The sequence below is a fragment of the Epargyreus clarus genome, unplaced genomic scaffold (assembly GCF_041222505.1).
Source record: "Epargyreus clarus isolate Ecla_fem2 unplaced genomic scaffold, WU_Ecla_fem_2.2 ptg000031l, whole genome shotgun sequence".
Classification (NCBI taxonomy): domain Eukaryota; kingdom Metazoa; phylum Arthropoda; class Insecta; order Lepidoptera; family Hesperiidae; genus Epargyreus; species Epargyreus clarus.
The window spans coordinates 1,390,739-1,398,792 of record NW_027332236.1 but is presented as its reverse complement, the minus strand read 5'-3'; the positions used below and the strand labels follow the sequence as shown (position 1 = coordinate 1,398,792).

Below are 8,054 nucleotides of genomic sequence, written 5' to 3'. Positions count from 1 at the left end.
ACTAAAATGAACTGAAAACCTATAAGTATGTGACGATTTACTAAAAAGCACTTGAAAAACTTGACGTACTATACCTTAAGTAATATAAGAAAGAAATATGGATCACATTTTTAATAGAAAATTGCAACCTTTGGTGTAAAGTAAATATTCATTTTTCATAAGGTACATTTTATCCCGATAAAAGGTACTGTTCCCTAGGGATAAATAAAAAAGGTCTGACCACGTGTGAAGCCGCGGGTAAGAGCTAGTATAAACAATAGAACTAATATAGAATTGAAGGTGGTAGAACCTTTAGTGGTTCGACTCCGGCGGCACCACCTATTTCTACACGCCACACCTATTTCTACCTTTTTTTTTTGTTTACGAGGGGGAAACCTTCAAAAGGTACCCGACGACGTGGGAGCGACGCCTGGTTATGTGGGACTTTTACCGCACTAAAACCCCCCCGGTAGCCGTCCTCAGCGCTTGGCGGAGGCTCCGATGGAACGCAACCGGAGTCCTCCGAGCGCAATGCCCCTATCGGGCATTGCGCTCTTGGTCTTGGGGGAGCAATTTACGCTCTTCCCGCACACCTGGTGTTTACGACGGTATGCGGCCACACACACCGCCGTCCTTCCCGGGGTTGCTCGTTGGACGGTTCGAGCTCCCACTCTTGTCGCCCGCAATCCCGGAAGCCCCCTTTTAGTCGCCTTTTACGACAGGCAGGGGATACCGTAGTCCTATTCTGGTCCCGGGACTACATGGCCAAAAAAATATATATTGGTCAAGATTGTGCCCTTAACCATTTATGTGTTCCATCCTTGTCAAGGGGAGTGATAACCGTCTCTCCTTTCAATAGACACACACCTATTTCTACCTAATAACAGCAGTGTTAGGCGCTGCTGTATTCCGGTTTGAAGGGTGTAGTAAGGGAGACAGACTTTTCCGAGGCGTTCCAGCTTAGTCCTCAGGGGTAGCAGCGCATCTGTGGGTGACCTCAGGTAGGAGTATCTAATCCTATCTGGGGGTGATTACAGATGTCCATGGGCGGCAGTAGCCACTTACCATCAGGTGGACTGCATGCTCGTCTGCTACTCCTATAATATAAAAAAAAAGAAGAGGAATTCTACCTGAAGTCGATCACAGATGCGTTCCAACTGAAGACTAAGATGGGAGCCTCATAAATACTTTTTTTTTGGAGTACGAGTAGCAGACGAGCATGCAGTCCACTTGATAGTGGCTACTGCCGCCTATGGACATCTGTAATCAACTCTAGATAAGATTAGTTTTCTACCTTAGGTCACAGATGCGCCGATTCCTCTGAGGACCGAGCTGGAACGCCTTGGAAAAGTATATCTCCCTTACCACACCCTTCGAACCAGAATATAACACTTAACACTGCTGTTATTAGGCAGAAATAGGTGTAGATGGTGCCGCCGGAGTCGAACCACAAAAGATTCCACCTTAAAATCAGTAATCCACCTGTCCATCAAAACAGAACTGCTTCGCGCTAGAAATAGTTGTGGCGGGCGTCCTCTGCCACAATATACTGGTTCTACCACCTTCACGTTACAATAATGTCTCGCCTACACGTGTCTATTAATTTACTAATTATATAATGTAAATTTGCGGTCAATTCTAATTACAAAAAGGATGTAACGTTTTAGTCAAAATTTGAAACATGTGAACAACCTTTGAACAGCTTGTTTTATTTCCAATGTTTACTGCTGAATGTAGTGTGACCATTATTTTGTGTATGTCTGAAAGTTTACGAAAATTACGTAAATGTAAAGCACTTTTTTAAATCTGGAAAAGTGTCTTATTTTTAGTAAAGAAAATATTTGTCGACGTATGCACAGATTGAATATAATATTTAATATGTATAAAAAATATTTTTTGGCCTGCCAGGGTCAGGAGGGTAAAACTTTGAACGTATTTACTCGTATGTTTCATTCTTTGACACGTACAGCCCAAATGACTTGACGGATATCTGAGGTGTTAGAATTTAAATATTATAAAACGCTACAAGCAAACAAACATAGTTTTGGTATATTTTGTATTTTAAATATTTACTTAATATGAATTTTAATATATTAATTTAATTAATTAGGTCTTTTTTATTCCCTTTTTACCCGATTGAAATAATGCGTAATGTTTTTCAAGCGTATGAATGTGTTATTCTTTGGCACACCCTACACTCTTAACGGCTCGAAGGAGTTTAACATACGAAGTAACGTTAGAATCGTCTAAATTGCGAGAGTAACATAGGTATATTTATAGCACTCAGGTTTTTTGTTTTTTTCTTTATACTTAATCTTATTTAGTTAATATTTAAGTAGTTGGAACTTTTGTTTCTTTAATAATTTATTTAATTGTTGACACATTTTTAAGCAGTCATTGTTCGGTTAGCCGATTTTTACCATTACCAAATTTTTTACCTCTTACAAAAGCTTAGGTCATCCGCATGAAAGTGGTACGCATGGCTAACCTAGTGCAATACGGGAGCAATATTCGGGGATTTTGACCACAGAACGATACAAAAACTAGATATAATCTTAATAGTTTGTGGTAACACGAAAACTGAAAATTGTTTTGTCTGTTTGTTTTGTTTACAATAATTCACAACGAAACGAATTTGGCAAGAAACACCACTTTTTTCTTTCTTCTTAAAGTCACTTAGCAAATAGGTGTTTGAAACACAAATTATATAATAAACATGTATAGATGGTAGAACACATTATGGTTCAACTCCGGCGGCATCACCGCCACACCTATAACCTCATAACAGCAGTATTAAGCGCTGCTGTGTTCTGATTTGAATTGTGTGGAAGGGAGACATACTTTTCCAGCTTAGTCCTCAGGGGTAGCGGCGCAGCTGTGGCTGATTTCAGGTAGGAATATCTTATCATGTCTGGGGTTGATTACACATGTCTATGGGCGGCAGTAGCCCCTTACTATCAGGTGGACTGCATGCTCGTCTGCTACTCCGATGTTATAAAAAAATAGTAAAAAAAATAAATAAAAAAGGTTCCTAATAACATCATGTTTTCCGTATACTTTTTAGATAGCTCTTTCATTTGATACGCCGTGTGATGGGGATGTTTGAAATATCACTGGTCAGCCATCTTGAGTCGTCCGCCATATCGGATTAAGAATAACATTATTAATGCATGTTATTAATAATCAATCTGTCCGATGTTTTGCCTACCAAAGTTCCACATTTGACAATTCCTGCTTACAAACAAATAATTGACAAATTTATATAGGTATAGTCCGCGCTAAATTGCTAGTCCGCTCTGAAGTTGTTGTGAGCAGGTGGTCATACAATTTGGTGTAGCGACGCGATTCATTTCTATATTCAGAGTGCACTAGCAGTTTTACGCGAACTATAGATACTTAATTGACAAAATTGATAAAATGTGCGTAATGCATTGTAAGAAGAAGAAGGGTAAAATCTGTGTGTACTTATATAAAGACTAGCTGACCCCGCAAACGTTGTGTTGCCATATAAATAAAAAAATAAGGGTGAACAACCCTTATCACTTAGGGGTATGAAAAATAGACAGTAGCCGATTCTCAGACCTACTGAATATGCATATAAAATTTGGTGAAAATCGGTAAAGCCGTTTCGGAGGAGTACGGTAACTAACATTATGACACGAGAAATTTATATATAAGATGTACAAAAAAAAATACATATTATATATTATTTTTTATTAAAAAGTTTGTAAAATTAATAAAATTTTAAGAAAACCCCGGGTTCTATATACTATTTCTAGCTTAAACAATATATCTTGCAATTAGTTGTCTACGTTACAAGTAGATTTATTAGGTGGTAGAAGTCTTTGTGGTTACAACGGTACCAACACGCCTTTTATGTTTTTTTATTGCAGGGTACCGTATAACGAAATCTCAGACTAAAAAGGATAGACTAAGTCTTCCCAAGATTAACTAAAAATGCCAAAGCCGATTTGGCGTAGTTAACCAAATTACGCTTTCACGTCTACACTTAGCCCCACAAGGATTCCCTGCGTCGTGGTTGCCATGGACACACACAAAGACGACGGAAACACCCAGACCTAGAACGAAAATGTAATATCGGCATTCAGATATCTGTCTAGCCGGGGATCGAACTCCGGTATGGTAACCACCACGCGGGTCCTCTTATTAGAAATACAATGCAAATAATGCCGATTGAGTTCAATACTAAGAAAAATATAGGTTAGTTTGTTACTTTTATATAAGATTAAAGTTTTTTATTTTTATTTATTTATTCATTTCTTGCATCAAATATGGTACACTAGATGGTATATATAAGTTACAAATAAGCATGTAGTCCACCTGATGGTAAGTGGGCACTTTGCTATAGATAACCAAATAAGCAACTGTAGTACATGTGACAAAAAAATGTAAAATAAATCAAAAATCAAAAATTCAGTACAGCACAGGGGACCTGAAGCCGATCATAAATGCGTTGCCACGCCTGAAGATTAACATGGTCACCTTAAACGTAAGTGACCCAATCAGTTTTCATAATTATTACCCGCTTGAAAAATAATTAAAATGCATTTGTATAAAATGACCAAATATACATAACTTAGGGGCGGAGGAGCGTAATATTCGTGAGATCTATCATGGCATTCAAAGACACGCATAAATGTAAGTTGGCAAACATTGCAAAGTTCCGCGCCTACCAGTCTTTCTTTTTTAGTCTCGGACGCAATATAAAGTCACACCACAAATTCATTAAACCTATCTCTCCCAAATCTCATGTGATTTCGATCTCAATGTTTATTAATTTTTTAGAAAATTATTTTTATACAACCGAAATAACTGTTACAACAAAATAATTAATCATTTTCGGTAAAATTATAACTGTAATTGATTTAATTTACTTTCCTTTGTGTGTTACTTTCCGCCTAACACACTCTGTGTTAGGAGAATTTTTTTAGGGTTCCCTCCCCAAAGGGTAATAAAAAATTCGCCAAGTACGAGTCGAAGGCACATGGAGGCTTCCGTACCACCAAATGTTCATTATTTTTTACTTATTTTTATTCATTTTATTATTTTCAACAATACTTAGTTTAATGACCTAATAATAGATGGCGTTGGGGTGATCATGAATGATACGTAAACAACGTATAATAAAATTAATATAACTATATTAAAATATTTTTTATTGTTCTTATTTGTATTTATTATAATACCAGTTAGTAGTAAACGGATTATAAAAGTTTCAACCGTCTACCTACGAGTAGTACGGTTTAACAGTAAGATCGAAAAATACCCGTTTGTTGTATGGTGACCCTCTTTAATATTTAACTTTATTTTATATTTAGTATTTGTTGTTAAAGCGGCCACCGTTATGCATCCTCTGTAAAAAAAATCATGTGTCTATCTATTACGGTTCCAGAGATATAGCCCTGTGACAGACGGACAGACAGCGAAGTCTTAGTAATAGGGTTCCGTTTTTACCCTTTAACATAAAAAAATGAAAATTTGGTGATACGGAACCCTTCGTCTGCGAGTTAGCCTCGAACTTAGCCATTTTTTCCTTTTTGTTAAAATTACAACGGTAAGTAGATTTTTAATTTACTTTTCTTGTTTCTTTTCCATGAGTTTAGAGGTAGCTACCGAGCATGCAGTCCAAGTGATGGTAAATAGTGACGTATCCTGTAGAATTCTGTAATTAACCCCAGATACAATTAGTTTTTCTCCGGTTGGTCATCGCCATGCTATCACCAAGTACTAGCGCCCGTTGTTAATAATCAATCTAAAGTTTTGCGTAACTAAGATCGACAAATTCTGTATACTTAAACTGTCAATTTATATATTTGGTAGACAAACATCCTTGTTGAACCTTGATGGAGGATGTCCCTTGCCCTTTACTTAATTAGGATTTTTTTTATATTAAGACTTTGTGGTCGAAATTCTACCGTAAAAAGTCACCTAGTCAATAAATTTTTACCTACAGGTATCACAATGAAATATACGTTCTACAATTCTGTATTAAAATACAAATATAATGTAAATATTTTTATATGTAAAAGGGACACTCTAAAAAGTTCTTTGAAGGTGGTAGAACCCTTTGTGGTTCAACTCCGGCGGCACTACCGCCACACCTATTTCTGCCTAATAACATCAGTGTTAAACGCTGCTATGTTCTGGTTTGAAGGGTGTGGTAAGGGAGACATACTTTTCCGAGGCGTTCCAGCTTAGTCCCCGGGATAGCGGCGCATCTGTGGTAGGAATATCTAATCATATCTGAGGTTGATTACAGATGTCCATGGGCGGCAGTAGCCACTTACTAAGTGGACTGCATGCTCGTCTGCTACTCCTATATAAAAAAATACAAATATAACAATATGTATATTTTTACGATACACTAAAAAACGTAACACGTTGACCGACTGCGTATAGATTACGTCTTTTTTATTGTAATCTTTTACTCCTATCTTTACTTAAGTACTTACACAACTTGTATGACATTACACGGGAAAACCCATCCAGGGAATACCTTAAACTTAACTTTTTTCTTCAATAAGTCCAAGCTCCATTAGTTGACATTAAGTAGATGATGGTAATTAACAAAAAGTTGTTATTAAAAAACTATTTGCATTTGTCTTGCGTTTGTTTTGTGTTTTTATGAAGTAACTAATACTAAGTTGAAGTTACTAAGAGATATTGAGTACAATGTTGAGTACAGCAACTCCTGACGACTAAATTGTGATGTTAGGACTTATAACCCTTCTGGTCTCTTGTATCTACGATGCGAGGAGATGGCAAGGATTATTTGGGTTTCCAGTTCCTTTATCTGGCTAGATTCTCAAGAGGGTAAGTACCTTATTCCTAGAAGGTTATTTCTAGGACCTAGGTACCCTGGTACCTGGTACTGGAAGGTCATTTAGGACCTAGAAGGTCCTAGGTAGGGTAAGGTAAGAACCTTACCTTCTAGGACCTAAATGATTTGATAAAAAAAGACTTTTTATAAAGTCTTCAAAAAAAGTCTTTAAAGCTTTTTAAAGGTTTTTAAAGTATTTTTTTAAGTTTCTAACTTTTCATAGTGTACTATAGTAGATACTATTCAAGCCCTGTCATTTGGTACCCATATTTAGGTAGTTGTGAAAAAATATGTAATCTGCCATTTTGTAGCTGTGGCCACCTGGGTTTACAATGTTACAGAATTTATTAAATTGTATTGTCACCAAAAGGAAATCTGTGTATCAAACAGGATGGGAGTCAAACTTCAATTACTATTTGAACACGTAGGGTAAGCTAAAAAAAAATCGTTTAAAAATTAGAGGTCTGGGATTCGATCCTCGGACCTCGGACTCTTTGTCGGATCGAAAGGGCTACTTTCAACCACTAGACTATCAGATGGATCGCATTCTCATTTGATTATAAAAAAGTCTATCTATTACGGTATATGAAAAAAGCCCTGTGACAGACGGACAAACAGCGGAGTCTAAGTAATAGATTTTCGTTTTTACCATTTGATTGCGGAACCCTAAAAAAAACTATTTCCGCCTTTCAGACAAATCGCGCACGCTCTAGAAGTGTAAAGTGAAGATTACACTTATTTATCCAAGTGTTTCAGCTGACACACTTTGACAAATAAAAAAAAAACTTTTACAAATAAGTCCATTTTGTGAGATCATTTTCAACCTGTTCATACTTGATAATCTTGTTAGAATCCTTCAAAGTTGCATAATATTTCGGATTTTATTTAATTTATGTAATGGAAGTAAATAATGGATGATGGTGGCTACTGTTGCTCATGGATATTTGTAATCAAACAGAATGTGGATTACAAATGCAGTGCTACCACTAAGGACTAGGCCAAAATACTAAGATAAACTCGGCCGTTCAATCTCAATGAGGTCGGATATTTCAAGCCCCAGGTACACAACTCTGTTTTTTTCAAAATTATGTTCGTATTAGAAATAGGTAATGATATTTTTTTTATAATATTGGAGAAGCAGACGAGCATGCAGTCCACCTGATGATAAGTGGCTAATTCCGCCCATAGACATAATCCCAGATAAGATAAGTTTCCTACCTAAGTTCGGCCATAG

At 36.7% G+C, this 8,054-nt stretch overlaps 1 non-coding gene across 1 annotated transcript; it reads right to left on the bottom strand.

Moving 5' to 3' along the window:
* Positions 1 to 751: 751 nt before the first annotated feature.
* On the bottom strand, positions 752 to 842 carry LOC140754910 (U6atac minor spliceosomal RNA). Its single transcript, XR_012103720.1, has one exon. It is a non-coding gene; the product is annotated as a U6atac minor spliceosomal RNA (small nuclear RNA).
* Positions 843 to 8,054: the final 7,212 nt, after the last annotated feature.